This window comes from Macaca mulatta, chromosome 14 (genome assembly GCF_049350105.2).
Source record: "Macaca mulatta isolate MMU2019108-1 chromosome 14, T2T-MMU8v2.0, whole genome shotgun sequence".
Taxonomy (NCBI): Eukaryota; Metazoa; Chordata; class Mammalia; order Primates; family Cercopithecidae; genus Macaca; species Macaca mulatta.
The window spans coordinates 74,943,897-74,962,349 of record NC_133419.1 but is presented as its reverse complement, the minus strand read 5'-3'; the positions used below and the strand labels follow the sequence as shown (position 1 = coordinate 74,962,349).

Here is an 18,453-nt window from a genome sequence, read left to right as displayed (position 1 = left end):
CTCTCCTGAATTGCTCTCTCAGACTCAGCTTTCCCAGAAGGTGGGAAGTAAAGGCATTTTTCTTGGTGAGAGAGCATTGAGGACAGGAATAAGCCCTAACTTTGAAGTTGGACTTGGGGTTTGTATCCTGACTCTGCCCCTTACTTGGTATGTGACCTCCAGCACGTCATTTACCTAAGCCTAAATTTCCTCTTGGAGCTAACAGTTCCTAGCTCAGCATAGTTGTGAGGCTAGGATGAAACACGTATGTAAAATACTTGACATAGAACCTAACACATGGGACATTCTCAATCAGGACCAGCTACATAATTTGCAGGGCCCCATGCAAAATGAAAATGTGGGGGCCTCTTGTTCAGAAATTGCCAAGCATTCAAAGATGGCAACAGCAGAACATTAAACTAAGCAGGAGGTCCTTCTAAGTACAGAGCCCTGGACATCTATACAGGTGATGTGTTCTTGATGTTAACCTCCTTCCCTTCCAAGGACTGGTTTGTTGATTTGTTTCTATTTTAACAGGGGATTCTTAGAGAACAGAGAACCTTCAAGATCCAAAGAAATGACTGCTCAGTGGTGAGAGGCTATGCTAGACTGTGATGGGTGACGCTTTCCAGGAGTGCCCTCAAATCAAGCTCCTAGTAGGCCTAGGAGCCACTTACTTTTTTTGGGCTAACAGATGAAGTGCGGACATGGGGCCATTCAGCCCAAAGAAAAGCACACTTCCTGCTTCTCTGTCTCAGAAGGACTGTCTGGTGGCCCCAAAAGTAGAGCTGTCACTGGCTGTGGAGTCTCAGGAAAGGCTTGTCTGGAAACAAATAATTTCTTCACCAGCACCAAGACAGTTTACAGATGTCATGGCAACGTCAGTAAGTTACCCTATATGGTCTAAAAAGGGGAGGAACTCTGAATTCTGAAAAAACTCATGAATAATCCACCTCTTGTTTAGCATATAATCAATAAATGACCATAAAAATGGACAACCAGCAGCCCTCAGGGCTGCTCTGTCTATGGAGTAGCCAATCTTTGTTCCTTTACTTTCTTAATGAATTTGCTTTAGCTTTGAAACAAAAAAAAAAAAAAGAAAGAAAGAAAGAAAGAAAGAAAGAAAGAAAGAAAGAAAGAAAGAAAGAAAGAAAGAAAGAAAGAATTAAGTTCTCCACTCCCAGAAGTCCACAAGGAAGGGCAGCTTGTCATGAAATTCCTCTCAGTGGGAGGATGATTTCTTAGGTCCTTTCCCACTAAGGTAATAGGATACCAGGACAGTTGATGTTCAGGGAGATGGAAGTCAGGATTCAGGACACATTTTGTGATTTCTATTTGCTCCACAGCCTCTCCTTCTGGGCAGCATCTGGGATACTCAGGTGGTCAATCAGAAACCACTTACTGATACCAACTCTCCCAGGTCCTGCACTGGGCACTAGGGACACAAAGATGTAGCAGACCCAGGCTCTGCCCTCAAGGGCTCACAGTCTGGTAGAGAAGATAAATATGGAAACAAATTATCACCATACTTGGGGTCAGGATTATGGCTGAGGAAAGCACAGGGTCTGTGGGTGCCCGAGGGAATGGTGACAGAACAGGAAAATCAGAATTTTCAAAGCAAAGAAGAGGAACAAATCTGTCCCAAGAAGGAGGGACAGCACAGAAGCGTGAAAGAGCATGGTTGGGGTAATAGCAGGCCCTCCCACATGAACAGAACTTGGGGGAAAGTGGGATGAAGCAAGAGTCATCCACCTCATCAACCACTGAAGAGGTCAATAGTTGCTCCCTAGTTGCTAGATCATAAGGGGCCTTGAATGTACAGCTATGGAGTTCAGGCTTTATCCTGTAGACTGTGGGGATCCAGATAAGTGATCTGGTTATATCTGAATGTTAAAAATACTGCTCTATCAAAGGGAGGGCCTTTCTCATAAAAAAAATACTGCTCTGAAACTTCAACAAGATACCACCACTTATTGGCTGAAAGAAACAAAATGAAAAACACAAACAACATCAAGTGTTTTTTTTTTTTTTCTTTTTGGGATGGAGTCTTGCTCTGTATCCAGGCTGGAGTGCAGTGGCGCGACCTCGGCTCACTGCAAGCTCCGCCTCCCAGGTTCACGCCATTCTCCTGCCTCAGCCTCCCGAGTAGCTGGGACTACAGGCGCCCGTCACCATGCCTGGCTAATTTTTTATATTTTTAGTCGAGATGGGGTTTCGCCATGTTAGCCAGGATGGTCTTGATCTCCTGACTTTGTGATCCACCCGCCTCAGCCTCCCACAGTGCTGGGATTACAGGCATGAGCCACCATGCCCAGCCAACATCAAGTGTTAACAAGAATATGGAACAAATGGAACTCTCATGCATCACTGATGGGAGTGTAAACTGACATAACCACTTTAGTTTGGCAGTTTGGTAGTATTTTCTAAGGCTGAACATCTACAAGCCTGATGACCCAGCAATTTCCCACCTATTTACACCGACAACCACGTATAAGAATGTCTACAGCAGCACCACTTGTAATAGCCCAAAATTGGAAACACACCAAATGTCCATCAATAGTTGATAGAATAAAGACATTGGACATAACCAATCATTGGAATACTATACAGCAGTGAGAATACCTGCAACAACTAAGGTGAATATCACAAACCTATTATGAGTGAAAGAAGTTGGACACAAAAGAACACATACTATACGATTCTACTTAACAGTTCAAAAACAGGCAAATCTAATTTTTGATGTTAGAATTCAGGATAGCATTTAGCTTTGCAGGGTGAAGTGGCTGGAAGGAGGCACAGAGGAGCTTCTGAGCTGCTGGTCATGTTCTATTTCTCCACTTGAGTGTTGGTTGCATGGAAGTGCACTTTCTCAAAACTTATGGAACTGTACATGTATGATTTATGTACTTTTCTATGAATGTTATGCTTCAGTTTTTTTGTTTTTGTTTTTTGTTTTGAGATGGAATTTTGCTCTTGTCTCTCAGGCTGGAGTGCAGTCGTGCGATCTCAGCTCACTGCAACCTCTGCCTCCCGGGTTCAAGCAATTCTCCTGCCTCAGCCTCCTGAGTAGCTGGGATTACAGGTGCTTGCCACCACACCCAGCTAATTTTTGTATTTTTGGTAGAGATGGGGTTTCACCATGTTGGCCAGGCTGGTCTCGAACTCCTCAGATGATCCACCCACCTCGGCCCCCAAAGTGCCGGGATTACAGGCATAAGCCACCATGACCGGCCACTTCGGTTTTTAAAGTTGAATTTTGAAAATGCATTCCAGCTACTCTGTGGACTGGAGGGAGCAACTCCTCAGGCACAGAACCCACTGGAAAAGCTGTTGGAAGAGGGGAGGCACCTCCTGCTTTTTCATTTTCTACTCAGCATGCCATGTGCTTTTTGATGACTGTTTCTTCCAGGCAGGTTAGCTAAGCTGTTGGGAGAAGTGTGATAGATGGAAGGGACATCATAAGTAAGGGATCCCAAATAACTCAAGAAACAAAAATCGAGACTTGGAAATCTCTTCCACCCCACCTCCTCCCTGAACCCACTCTGGCCGTGGGAGTGGATGGATGAAGGTCAGAGCAGGTGAGTCACTTGCTTCCTTAACCACTGAGAATATTTTTCCCACTCTGTGCATTCAGTCTCCCCCCACTTCCCAGATATGGAGGCTTAGCTTAGGATAAGACATCATGCATCCTTTCCCAGAGACTCAGTCTTCATTTCTTTTACCCTTTTTACGTCACCTAAGTCCTTCTGGATCCTCAGGACAGGAACTGAGGCCTGGGGATCAATGACAAGGAAGGAGCTGCTGAGAGAGGTCCCTGTCCACTGGGCAGAAGGGATACTCCAGTCCAGAGTGCGGCTGAGCACTTGGAACCTGGGAAGTCAGCCAGCATTTCATCTTTTGTTTTTTCCTCCTGGGGCTTCCTGTCTCAGAGGTGAATGGAGAGGGGTCATGGGGACTTCCTGGCCTCTGCAAATAAACCTTTCCATTGTCGTTGGCCAGGCAGTACTTCCAGGCCAGACAGCCTAGGTTGATGGGCAGTAACTGAAACAGCAATGCTGCCTTCAAAGGAAGCTTACCCCTAGTCCCATCAAAAGTCCCTGTGGGCTGGGCATGGCGGCTCACACCTATAATCTCAGCACTTTGGGAGGCTGAAGCAGGAGGATCACTTGAGCCCAGGAGGTCCAGGTTGCAGTGAGCCCTGATTGCATTACTGCACCCAACAGAGCAGGACCCTGTCAGAAATAAATAAATAAATATCCCTACAAGAGGAGGCCATACACTGCTGAGGTGGAAAAGTAGTCATGATTGCAGCCAGAACTTGAACCACTCATTGTTGGCCCCCAACATCAGAGAATGTGAGGGCTGGTAGGGCCTGAGAAGTCAGCTAGTTTGTTTTCTGATGATTCCTCACACCCAGACAGTTCCTGACACATAATAGGGACTCGATAAACATTTACTGAATAAATGAGTGCATCTAGTCCTGCATCTTCATTTAAGTGTGCAGCTCTACTGCTGCAGACTTCCTTTCAGTTTCAGGAGGGGACAAATCAACTTCTATGTGCTTGGAGATCTGATACCACACAGGGCTAGATCAGGGCTAGGTGATCACACAGATTATACTCTGCTTTTTATTTTTATTTATTTTTTTCTGAGATGGAGTTTCGCTCCTGTCGCCCAGGCTGGAGTGCAATTGTGCAATCTCAGCTCAACGCAACCTCTGCCTCCCGGGTTCCAGTGATTCTCCTGCCACAGTCTCCCAAGTAACTAGGATTACAGGCACCCGCCGTCACGCCTAGCTATTTTTTTTTTTTGCCTTTCTTTCTTTCTCTCTCTCTCTCTCTCTCTCCCTGTGTGTGTGTGTCTCTCTCTCTCTTTCTTTCCCTGTTGCCCAGGCTGGAATGGAGTGGTGTGATACCAGTTCACTGCAGACTCAACCTCCTGGGCTCAACGATCCTCCCACCTCAGCTTTGGGAGCAGCTGGGACTACAGGCATGAGCCACCACACCTGGCTAATTTTTAAATTTTTTTTAGGGACCAGGTCTCCCTATGTTACCCAGGCTGGTCTTAAATTCTTGGGCTAAAGCAATCCTCCCACCTTGTCCTCCCAAGTGCTAGGATTACAGGCATGAGCCACTGCACCTGGCCAAACTAAGTTTCCTTCAGTTTATTACCATTAGATCATACTTTTTTGTATAATAATACTTCTCCACAGCTATCCACTTCTTTGTCAAAACCGGCATAAAAAAATACACTGGTTTACCAATGGCCTTGCCCTGCCTTGCCTTGCCTTGCCTTGCCTTGCCTTGCCTTGCCCTGCCTTGCCTTGCCCTGCCTTGCCCTGCCCTGCCCGATAGAGTCTTGCTCTGTCACCCAGGCTGGAGTGCACTGGCATGATCTCGGCTCACTGCAACCTCTGCCTCTGCCAGGCTCAAGCAATTCTACTGCCTCAGCCTCCCAAGTAGCTGGGATTACAGGTGCATGCTACCATGCCCAGCTAATTTTTGTATTTTTAGTAGAGACAGGGTTTCACCATGTTGGCCAGGCTGGTCTCAAACTCCTGACCTCAAGAGATCTGCCCGCCTTGGCCTCCCAGAGTGTTGGGATTACAGGCATGAGCCACTGTGCCCAACCTAAATGTGTATGCTTTTTTCTTATTAATCTGTCTTCTGTTTTAGAGGCCTCGGTCATAAACCCAAAATGGGAAGGAAATAGCTTACAAGAGACTAGAGAACTTTTATTTCCTGAGGACCAAAAGAAAAAAAACCAACAACCAAAACACTCCCATGAGATCTTCCTAAGATTTCATCAAGTGATAAGGGAAGACCTATTTGGTAAATTGAATTTTAGAGAAACTGGTGGGGAAAAAATAAGGTTTCCTGCCTGCAACAGTATGACTCTAGCTTGTTCAACAAACTAGTTATATTTACATTATAGCATAATAGGCATAAATACAATAAAACAAATATATAGCACAACAACAAAAACACATTATAGTTCAGGAAGAGGCCACAGTAGAGAAATTCCTGGACTGGGAGTTGGAAGACTGAGTTGTAGTTCTCATTCTTTCATTGACCACTTAAGTTGCAGTGTGGAATGTACACAACACAAACAACCCACAGAGAAACTAGGGAAATGATTTGAACAGGCAATTCAAAGAAGAGGAAATGCAGATGGACAATAAACATATTAAAAGCAACTCAAACTCACTAGCTATCAGAGAAATGAAAAATTTTTTAAAATAGGATACAGTGTTTCAATAATATGTCTGACACAAATTGAATTATTGAGAACATCTAGCTCTTGTCAATGTAAGGGAAAAGACGTGTTTTTCCTTCCCATCTTAGGTTCATGGCTGAGGTCTCTAAAACAGTAGACAGATTAATCAGAGAAAAGCATATACATTCATCAATTATAAATTTTATGTGACATAGGAGCCTTCAGAAAAATCTGAAGAAATGGGTAAACCCACGTACCCATCAAAGAAATTAAAACCTATGTATTTTTAATGCTAGTTTTAATGAAGAAGTGGATAGCTGTGGAGAAGTTTGGTTATATAAAAAAGTATGATCTAATGGTAATAAATTGAGGGGAACTTAGCAAGGTCTGCTTGTTCAGATTCTTCTCCATGGACCTTTGTCTTCAGACATAAGGACTCTTTTCCTCTGGGTGCAGGGAGGGCACTTCCTGAATGAGGGTCTTATGACCTGTTGCAGGGGAAGGTCAAAACAGCCCTCCGAGGTTTTAGGACTTGCTTTAGGAGAATAGGGCAGGAGGAAGGTGTGAGTGATTTTCCTGCTTCTGATGTTTTTGGGTAGCAGGTCCTGAACTCCATTATTACAAAGTAAGGAAATGGACATCATTACACATTGCTGGTGAAGGTATTACATTGTACCATAATCTGTTTGGAAAGTACTCTAGAAGAAAAATTTTAAATGTATATACTTTTTGGCCCATGCACTGCTCTTTTAGACCATTTTGTTGGAATAAAAGTATCATTACCTAAAAATATATGTACAAAAATGTTTGCCTGAGGTCAGGCAAGGTGGCTCATGCCTCTAATCCCAGCACATTAGGAGGCCAAGTCCAGGGGATCACTCTGAGCCCAGGAGTTCGAGACCAGCCTAGGCAGCACAGTGAGATCTCATCTCTACAAAAAACAAAAATCTTAAAAAATTAGCCAAGTGTGGTGGTGTGCACCTGTAGTACCAGCTTCTCAGGAGGTTGAGGTAGGAGGATCACTTGAAACCAGGAGGTGGAGGCTGTAGTGAAACTAGATCGCTCCACTGCACTCCAGCTTGGGCAACAGAGTGAGACCCTGTCTCAAAAAAAAAAAAAAAAAAAGAATGTTTATGGGAACACTGCTTATAGTAGGAAAAAAAAAAAAAAAGAAATAACCTGAATGTCCAAGAGCAGATAAATGATTTGAATATATTTGTATATATTTGTATTCTATTATGGAATATGATCTAGCTATTTATGAAACAACTTAAATCTTTGAATCTATATGTACTGTAACCAGGGACGTCAGTTTTAAAAATCACACACTTTATTTTTCTTCCTCTGCTCCCCTCTCACCTTGTCATTCCTTCACTGTCTAGACACTTCTCTCTGGTAACGTATGCTTATCTAATTATGCTGTTGCTTAAGAAATTCCAGAGGCTAATCTTGAAACAAACCATGCAGGAAGACCCTGTGGAATCCTCCCTAAGGAATCCTCCCACTTAGGGGGAGTCAGAACAATTAGGTCACCACCATCAGGCCAAAGTCAGGATAATGCCAAGCAGACCTCCAGAGAGACGATGACCCAAGATAGCCGTCAGAACAAAGACCCAGAGCTGCAGTCTGCTGCACTCCCCCATGTCTCCCACACCAAACTTCTTTTAAAAACCCTATGGTAAATTATAAAAATTTATAAACTAGCACTTTCCTATGCTAGTTCTCCATTGTCTCGGTTTGTTGGCTCTCCAGTTAAACCTGCTTTTCCTCCCACCAACCCTTGTCTCTCCTGTTTGGTTTTTGAGCAGCGAGCAGCCAAACCTGGGTCCAGTTATAGTCCCAACCAGGAGGAATGACAATGAAATACTGTTGTGTGAAAAAGCAGGTTGCACAGTAATGTATGTTTTATGAAAGAGAAAACAGCCAGGTGTGTTGTTGCATGCCTGTAGTCTCTGCTATGGGGAAGGCTAAGGTAGAAGGATCCCTTGAGCTTGGGATTTTGAAGCCAGCCTGGGCAACATAGCAAGACGTGATCTCTAAAAGAAATAAAATAAAATAAAATAAAATAAATTAAGGAAAAATAAGTCCTTTGTATGCTTATATTTTTGTATGAGCGAAAAAAAAGTGTGACAAGTTACACAATATGGTGTTAATATTGGTTAACTGGGGCATGGGCTGGGGAATGGTGATAAGGGAGTGGTGAAGGTATTATAGGGAAGAAGGGATAAATTAACATGTATTTTATAATATGTTAATTTTTTATTGTTTGACTTATTATGAAGAATATACAATACTCTTCTAATTAAAAAAAAAGTGTATTGGTCTGTTCTTATGTTGCTAATAAAGACATACTGGAGACTGGGTAATTTATAAAGGAAAAGAGGTTTAATGGATTCACAGTTTCACATGGCTGGGGAGGCCTCACAATCATAGTGGACGGCAAAGGAGGAGCAAAGACACGTTTAACATGGCAGCAGGCAAGAGGGCTTGTGCAGGGGAACTCCCATTTATGAAACCACCAGATCTTGGGAGACTTACCACCACAAGAACAGTATAGGTGAAACTGCCGCCATGATTAAATTATCTCCACCTGGCCCCACCTTTGACATGTGGGGACCATTATAAGTCAAGGTGAGATTTGGGGGGGACACAACCAAGCCATATCAAAAAGTATATTTAAAAATTAACTTTAAAAATAGCATAGGTTTGGCAGTCAGAAAAATACAAGTTTGAATTCCTGCTCTATCACTAACAAGCTTGGTAACCATAAATATAACCTATTTAAACCTGAGCCTCAGCTTGTCATCTGTTAAAATGGGTGTAATACTTACACCCCAGAGTTATTCTGAGGATTAAATGAATTTATTTAAGTGCTGAGCACATAGTAGGTCCTCAAATAAATGATAGCTACTATTATTACCATTTAGGATTGGATTGACTTCGAGGATCCCCTAATAGGTTAATGGCACCTTTCAGCAGCTGAGTCCCTTCAGAAACAGAATTCATACCAGACACTTTGACAGAGAGAATGGAATATTGGGAATTAGTTAAATAGGCACTAGAGGACTGATAAAAGAGAGTAAGGAGATAATAGAGAGAATTACTATAAGCAGCTACCTTCCCCAGGGGTGGGGGAATAAAGGGAAGAGGATAGCGTTGTCAAAACCTAGAAGCTTTGCATCTGGGTGTGTTCTCAGAGAGCCTCCCTAAATCTGGAAACTGGCGCCAACTGCTGTTGTCAAGGTGAATGGCCTTTGTAGGGGGTTGCTGACAGGACAGGAAGCAAACAGAAGCTACAAATTCCCTCCCCCTCCTCCAGTGTTCCAGCTTTCTCTAGGGCCATTTACAGCAGAGTCTAACAGGGGGCAAGGCTGGGAAACACAAAGTGTGGTTTGCAAGTCCTAGCCCCAGCTTCTCAGAGTTTGGGTTCAGCTCTTAGCTATAAAAGGTGTAGCTAAGAGATACTAGCACACTTACATCAAATCAGCTTTCTTTAACTGTTGTTCAACCATGAGTTAGAGGACAGTTGAGTGCCATGAAGGGGAAGGGCTGGAAGGAGCACCAGAGGTAGCAGTACTAACACTCACCTTTATTTTCCGGGGCAATTCAGCCTGGACTCAAACTTGCATACTCCATTCTGCAAAACAAAAGCCCTTTGTTTATCCAACCCAGTCTCCTTAGGAAGCTGCTGAGTGAACATTCATTGTTGTTCATTCTCATCTTACATTATTCACCAAAGTACTCCTTACAACAACTACTCTGTCCCAGAGGAGTTCTGATATACACAATTTTGCCCACCTTGTTAAATTTCTAGCAATACTTTGGTACCCAGGGATGTTTTGTCATCTGTTATAACCTGGGGTCTTTGTCAGCTGCTCAGCTGACCTGTCGCTTCCTCCAGCTCAGATCCCCATTGTATGACCCTGGGCAGGTCACTTTTTTCTTTTTTTTTTAATTTTGAGTCAGTCTCCTCTGTCGCCCAGGCTGGAGTACAGTGGCATGATCGCAGCTCACTGCAGCCTCGATCTCCCAATCTCAAGTGATCCTCCTACCTCAGCCTCCGAAGTAGCTGGCACTGCAGTCATGCTACCAAGTCTGGCTAATTAAAATTAAAAAAAAAAATTCTTTAAGAGATGGGTTCTGTTGCCTAGGCTGTTTTCGTGGCCTCAAGCCCGGAAAACAGATCTGACCTGCCACACCCAACTTTTACTTTATGTCTTTGGTCCTCAGTTTCCCCTCGTATAAAATGAGAACTTTAGGCTAGATTATCCCTAAAATTCCTCACAATTCCAGCATTCTATAATTTTGCCTACATTGTAAACAAAATGAGTGATTGTGTTACAGGAAAGGGGTCCCAATCCAGACCCCAAGAGAGGGTTCTTGGATATCAAGCAAGAAGTAATTCAGGGTGAGTTTATAAAGTAAAAGCAAGTTTATTAGGAAAGTAAAGGAATAAAGAATGGCTACTTCATAGACAGAGAAGCCCCAAGGGCTGCTGGTTGCCCATTTTTGTGGTTATTTTTTGCTTATATGCTAAACAAGGGGTGGATTATTCATACCTTCCCTTTTTAGACTATATAGGGTAACTTCCTGACATTGCCAATGGCATTTATAAACTGTGACGGAGCTGTTGGGAGTGTAGCAGTGAGGACGACCAGAGGTTACTCTTGTCGCCATCTTGGTTTTCATGGGTTTTAGCTGGCTTCTTTACTGGCAACCTGTTTTATTAGCAAGGTCTTTATGACCTGTATCTTGTGCCGACCTCCTATCTCATTCTGTGACTTAGAATGCCTAACAGTCTGAGAATGCAGCCCACTAGGTTTCAGCTTTATTTTACCCAGCTCCTATGTAAGATAGAGTTGCTCTGGTTCACATGCCTCTGACAATGGCATTTTTTTTACAAAAAAGATTAATAAGCTAAAAACAAGTGTTCCAAAAAGTTAGATTTTTAATGACTTTGAGGCTAAAGTTAAGGTTTATTATATTATTATTATTACATTCAGGTTAAAACTGTACCTTGACATAAAGAATTTGATGCTTTGGCCCAACTCAGGTATGAAATGTCAATTAACACTTCTTAATGGCCCATTATGGGCCATGTGCTGTACTCCATGTGCTGATCCAGAAGAAAGAGAAAATATCACCAAGCCTCAACTCTGAGGAACCTCTAACCATAATAATAATCAACTAATAAGATGACAAAGCAAGTGATCAATACTTGAGTAATGTACCAACTTGTTCTGAAATGAAATTGGCTGGGTGCATTATAATGATGTTTGTTGGTGCGGGAGTAAGATTTTTCAAAGGAAATAAATGAGCTGAGTTCTTTAGAATTCCACATATGCTTCATTTATTTAAAAATGAAAAAAAACAAAGTCTGGCTGTTAATAAGGTAATGAAACGTGATAATATTGGACCAAAAAGACAATAACCGTGTTAGAGTCAGTGAAGAAAAACAAAATTCACACTTAGGACTGACCTACCAAGTTGAAATGCTGTGCGGAGTTACTAACTACTTCCTGAAGTAATGTGTCTAATAGTGCTTGGGCTGGGTTATCAGGCTGCAAGGGTAGATTAATCCACCGCCCCCTACTAGTGCTATGCTCTAGAAATGTCTTTCCCCAGGAGTCCTAGTGCCTCTGATTTTCCTTACTTCTTTTTTTGAAACAGAGTCTCACTCTGTCACCCAGGCTGGAGTGCAGTGGTGTGATCTCAGCTCACTGCAACCTCTGCCTCCAGGGCTCAAGCAATTCTCCCGCCTCAGCCTCCCGAGTAACTGGGATTACAGGCGCCTGCCACCGTGCCTGGCTACTTTTTGTATTTTTAGTAAAGACGGTTTTGCCATGTTGGCCAGGCTGGTCTCGAACTCCTGACCTCAGGTGATCTGCCCACCTCAGCATCCCAAAGTGTTGTGATTACAGGTGTGAGCCACTGCACCCAACTGATTTTCCTTACCTCTGCCCCTGGCCCTGCATGAACACTCTTCTCGTAACTTGTCTGAATACTTCTCAGCCTACACAGCCTAGCTTAAGTCCCAGCTTCTAGTGAAGTCTCTGGTGTGTGAAATATTAGCATGTGTGAACTATCCTCTCTGCCGAATAGACAGAGCTGATTTTAACAATATCTGACTATCTGTACCCCACCTCCTATAGCCTGTAATTACAGTCACCCACAGGAACACCTCTCCATCACCTCGGAAGAATAAACACAATGTCTAGATCAACCGGGAGGGTGTGTGAATGCACATCATTCCCAGAAAACATTTGACCATTGGCATTTTCTCTCTCTCTCTGCCTCTCTTTGGTCTCCCTTCCTCTTCTACCTGACCATTTTCTTGGTCTCTTTAAACTTCTGCCTCCTTGTAGAACTCCCTCATCATGGAAGAGGAAGCATGAGATCTTTGAAAAGCTACACATCATTTGGAGACTCTTGCATCCTTCAGCTCCTGCAGAATGAAACATCACACAACAAACAAAATCTTCTTTTAAAATATTAACTACTGGCTGGGTGCGGTGGCTCATGCCTGTAATCCCAGCACTTTGGGAGGCTGAGGTGGGCAGATCGCCTGAGGTCAGAAGTTCAAGACCAGCCTGGCCAACGTGGAAAAACTCCATCTCTACTAAAAATACAAAAATTAGCCAGGCATGGTGGTGCATACCTGTAATCCCAGCTAATTGGGAGGCTGAGGCACAAGAATTGCTTGAAGCCAGGAGGCAGAGGTTGCAGTGAGCTGAAATCGTGCGAGTTCACTCCAGCCTGGGTGAAGCAGTGAAACTCCATTTCGTTTTTTTGTTTTGTTTTGAGACGGAGTCTCACTCTGTCACCCAGGCTGGAGTGCAGTGGCGAGATCTCGAGATCTCGGCTCACTGCAAGCTCTGCCTCCTGGGTTGACACCATTCTCCTGCCTCAGCCTCCTGAGTAGCTGGGACTACAGGCACCCACCACCACGCCTGGCTAATTTTTTGTATTTTTTAGTAGAGATGGGGTTTCACCGTGTTAGCCAGGATGGTCTTGATCTCCTGACCTTGTGATCCACCTGCCTTGGCCTCCCAAAGTGCTGGGATTACAGGTGTGAGCCACCACACCCGGCCGTGAAACTCCATTTCTAAATAAATAAATAAATAAATACCACCCAAAACACAACTTCTTTTGCAAACAAAGTCTCTGTCTCCTTACTCCTTTCCAAAGACCACACTTCCTTGTTGAGACACGAGAGAAGGAAAACTCAGATTTGCCCCTGTAGTAGGTTGACTAGTAGCCGCTAAAGATGTTAGATCCCAATCCTTGAAACCTGTAAATGTTATTTTATATGGAAACAGTATCTTTGCAGGTGTAATTAAGTTAAGGCTCTTGCAGTGAGGAGATTATCCTGGGTGGGCCCTAAATGCAAGGTCACACGCATTACATGTGACCTTGCCCTGACACCTTAATTTTGGCTGAGTGAAAATGATTTCAGATTTCTAACCAACAGAACTGCGTGAGAATAACTTTGTGGGGTTTTTGTTTGTTTGTTTTTAAAGAGATCAGGTCTTTCTTTGTCACCCAGGCTGGAGTGCAGTGATGCAATAATAGCTCACTCCAGCCTCAAACTCCTGGGCTCAAGGGATGCTTCCACCTCAGCCTCTCAAGCAGTTAGGGCTACAGGGGTGCATCACCATGCTCAGGTAATTTTATTTATTTTATTTTATTTTTATTTTTTGCAGAGATGAAGGTCTCATTATGTTATCCAGGCTGGTCTCAAACCCTTGGCCTCAAGCAATTCTCCTGCCTCTGCCTCCCAAAGCTCTGGGATTATAGGCATGAGCCACTGTGGCCTGGCCCGTGACTTAACTCTAGTTACAGTCTTTGCGGTTAGGAACAGGTGGGGCAGATCCTGAGGTTTATGGTAAGCACACCTGATAGCAATAACTTAAGCATATCCTGAGAATGACCCTGTATGGCAAACACACCTGAATGTGTGTTCTGAGCTAGGGAATTGAGAAGTGGCCAAATCACAGACTCGTTTCTTGTCAATGAGGAACATTTGAACTTCTGGCGCATCCCGTGGAACACGGGCCATACAGGGGATCAAATCGTTGGGTTTTGGGTTAAATGAAGGTTGCCAGGTGGAGGTTGTTAGCGGGAGGGTACTAAGTGCACATGCTATAGAAACTGCAGGCCTTTCGGCCGGGCGTGGTGGCTCACGCCTGTAATCCCAGCACTTTGGGAGGCCGAGGTGGGCGGATCACAAGGTCAGGAGATCGAGACCATGGTGAAACCCCGTCTCTACTAAAAATAGAAAAAATTAGCCGGGCGCAGGGGCGGGCGCCTGTAGTCCCAGCTACTCGGGAGGCTGAGGCAGGAGAATGGCGTGAACCCGGGAGGCGGAGCTTGCAGTGAGCCGAGATTGCACCACTGCACTCCAGCCTGGGCGACAGAGCGAGACTCCGTCTCAAAAAAAAAAAAAAAAAAAGAAACTGCAGGCCTTTTGCAAGTGGCTGCAATTCTCCTGCCCAGCCCACCGCCACTGGACCTGTTCACCACCACTGGACCTGTTCTCTGGTCCAGCCCGCCACTGCTGGACTCTCCCCTGTATGGAAGCCCCCAGTAAAACTCCATGTCTCATTTGCTGGCTCTGGGTCTCTTTTTCAGCCTCTTGAACCTGGTGCTATCCTCACTGGAGTTGATAGTGGTTTGGCACAACATGAGGGAGGCACATTTTATCTTGACGGTCTGAGTTCCCTGCCTTGCCTTCGAATAACCGAGGGAGGTGGGGGTGCTAGCTCTTAAGAGGAGAAGGGCACTACTTCTGAATGCTCAGAGGATTTAGAGGAGTCTGGGAGTTCAAAATATACCCACAGGTCCCCATCCTAAGTGCCAGAGTTCTACTAACCTTAGCGTATTGGACCTACCGTTGTCATTTAATTTTCTCTGGAGCTTGACGGCTGTATTAATTCCCAGCTCAGGTCTTCAGCTTTTTCTACCTTCTTGCTGTAGGGAATGAAAGCCTCTTTGTAAGCTTTCACATTTGGCTTTCATTGCCTGTTAAATGCCTGCAGTTTTTTATTGTCTTTTTCTAACATATCCATGAATTTAGCAATAGTCACTCAATTCCATTATAGTCACTCAGTTTCCATAATAGAAATAGTTACTGTTTCTCCTATACTTCCCAAATGCTAAATACATTGAACCAGCTAGTGAATTCCCCCTCCATGTCTATACAACCCTAATTCATCACCGGTAAGAGGTTTTTTTGTTTGTTTTTGTTTTTTTCTTTTGAGACGGAGTCTCACTCTGCTGCCCAGGCTGGAGTGCAGTGGCGTGATCTCAGCTCACTGCAACTTCTGCCTCCTGGGTTCAAGCGACTCTCCTGCCTCAGCCCCCTGAGTAGCTGGGATTACAGGCATGCACCACCACCATGCCCAGTTAATTTTTGCATTTTTAGTAGAGAAAGGATTTTGCCATGTTGGCCAGGCTGGTCTCGAACTCACGACCTCAGGTGAACCACCTGCCTAGGCCTCCCAAAGTGCTGGGATTACAGGTATGAACCACTGCACCCAGCCACTGGTAAGAGTTTTCACAATCGGACCTCCACCTTGTGCTAGGTGTTGTCTCTGATCCTTCTATCACCAGTGATGAGGTCCTTATGGCCAACAAGGTGGTGAGTAATCCAGGTTTAAAATCCCATCTTGCCAACTGCATTTTTGGGCCATTCCTAACACCAATTCCTTAGAAGGAAGAAACACTGAACAGAGGGAAAGCCCGAAAGCTATATAGTCTGACAAAGCTTCAACCAATCCATGGGGACCTCTGGAACATACATAACCCATCAGTGTTTCCCATGGTGGGCCAAAATGGCCAAACTTTTATACCCATGCCTTGCTCAGTCACCTCACATGGGCTGCTCCAAGAGGGGCAAGGCCTTGGGTAAGGCAGCTCTCTACACGACTAGGGCAAATCTTAAAGGAGATGACAGCTAGAATTTGTCTGTTGGCAACACCCCCATCAATTGAGGCAACTAGTCCTCCTTGAAGAGGGATATAGTGCAGCATATTCATGTCTACTGCAGATAACATGCCAGTCATTTTATATAAGTCATCTCACTTAATCCTCACCATAACTATCAGACATTCATACTACAGATAAGGAAATTGAAGCTCAAAGAGGCTAAAGAACTTTCCCCAAGAATTAGCTTCCTTGGCCGGGCGCGGTGGCTCAAGCCTGTAATCCCAGCACTTTGGGAGGCCGAGGCGGGTGGATCACGAGGTCAGGAGATCGAGACTATCCTGGCTAACATGGTGAAACCCCGCCTCTACTAAAAATACAAAAAAAACTAGCCGGGCGTGGTGGCGGGCGCCTGTAGTCTCAGCTACTTGGGAGGCTGAGGCGGGAGAATGGCGTGAACCCGGGAGGCGGAGCTTGCCGAGATCACGCCACTGCACTCCAGCCTGGGAGACACAGCAAGACTCCGTCTCAAAAAAAAAAAAAAAAAAAAAAAAAGAATTAGCTTCCAGAACTGGTATTAGAACCTATGTCCCTCTTATTTCATACATGAATATAGATTTCTGAAGAACATCTAATAGAGTGCTTGAAAAAGAAATGGGTAATGTACCAATCAGGCTCACAACAGAAAATAGCACAATTAGATAATTCAAGGAGGTGTTTTTTTGGGTTTTGCTTTGTTTTTTCACAAAGGGATGATTTTCTTCTTCTTTGAGAGAGAATCTAGCTCTGTCACTAGGCTGGAGTGCAGTGGTGAGATCTCAGCTCACTGAAACCTCTGCCTCCCAGGTTCCAGCGATTTTCCTGCCTCATCCTCCTGAGTAGCTGGGACTATAAGCGTACCATGCTCAGCTAATTTTTGTATTTTTAGTAGAGACAGGGTTTCACCATGTTGGCCAGGATGGTCTCGATCTCTTGACCAGTGATCCACCTCTTGACCTCGTGATCTGCCTGCCTCGGCCTCCCAAAGTGTTGGGATTACAGGCATGAGCCACCGCACCTGGCCAGGGATGATTTTATTTTATTTATTTTTTATTTTTTGGTAACAGGCTTCATTCACTTTATTTTTCTTGTATAAAAACCCTACGTTGTAGCCACAGCTGGGGCCTGGGTCCGCTGCACGGAGACTCTGGTGTGGGTCTTGACAAGGTGGTCAGGAATTCCTGATAGGGAGACTTGGTAAACACAGTCTCCTTCCAGAGGTCAGGGGTCAGGTAGCTGTAGGTCTTAGAGATGGCATCAAAGGTGGCCTTGGCGAAGTTGCCCAGGGTGGCAGTGCAGCCCCGGGCTGAGGTGTAGCAGTCATCAATACCAGCCATCATGAGCAGCTTCTTGGGCACAGGCGCTGAGATGATGCCAGTGCCCCTGGGTGCAGGGATGAGGGGCACCAGCACAGAGCCGCAGCGGCCTGTCACCTTGCAAGGGACGGTGTGGGGCTTGCCGATCTTGTTCCCCCAGTAGCCTCTGCGCACCGGGACAATGGAGAGTTTGGCCAGGATGATGGCCCCACGGATGGCAGTGACCACCTCCTTGGAGCACTTAACACCCAGGCCGACGTGGCCATTGTAGTCCCCGATAGCAACAAACGCCTTGAACCTGGTGCGCTGGCCAGCACGGGTCTGCTTCTGCACCGGCATAATCTTCAAAACCTCGTCTTTGAGAGAGGCCCCCAAGAAAAAGTCAATGATCTCAGATTCCTTAATGGGCAAAGAGAAGAGGTAGATCTCCTCCAGGGACTTGATTTTCATGTCCTTGACCAAGCGGCCCAGCTTGGTGACGGGCATCCACTCCTTATCCTCGGCCTTGCCTCCACGAGCTCCGCGGCCTCGGCCCCGGCCCCGTCCACGGCCACGACCCCGGCCCCGGATGCCACTGCCAAAACCTCCGCGGAAGCCACCGCGGTTCCCCATCCCAGGGCCACCAGGGCCTCCGGGCCCCCCGCTGCACCGGCGTCATCCGCCATTTGGTGTTCTCTCGGAGAAGCCAGGGATGATTTTAAAGTGTCATGTTCTAACTGAGGTCTGAGGGGAGTTGGTAGACCAGTGGCAGGCAGCTGAAAGAACACTCAAGGAATCATATAGGGAGTTTTGATACGGTTTTTTCTCTCTGAGCACGAGTAGGCTTGGGCACAAGGTGTGGGCACAAGCTGTGGGTGCAAGCTGTATGTTTAGCATCAGCTGGATAGTTACACCTTTTACAGACAACAATGGCTCTGAGCCAAGCACGAGCACACCTGGTTACCTAATTTGCCTCACATGGCATGGTTACATAACGTGC

General features: G+C 45.2%; 1 pseudogene; it reads right to left on the bottom strand.

The window, feature by feature from the left end:
- Positions 1–17,190: 17,190 nt before the first annotated feature.
- LOC693343 (small ribosomal subunit protein uS5 pseudogene) lies at positions 17,191–18,139 on the bottom strand (annotated as a pseudogene).
- Positions 18,140–18,453: the final 314 nt, after the last annotated feature.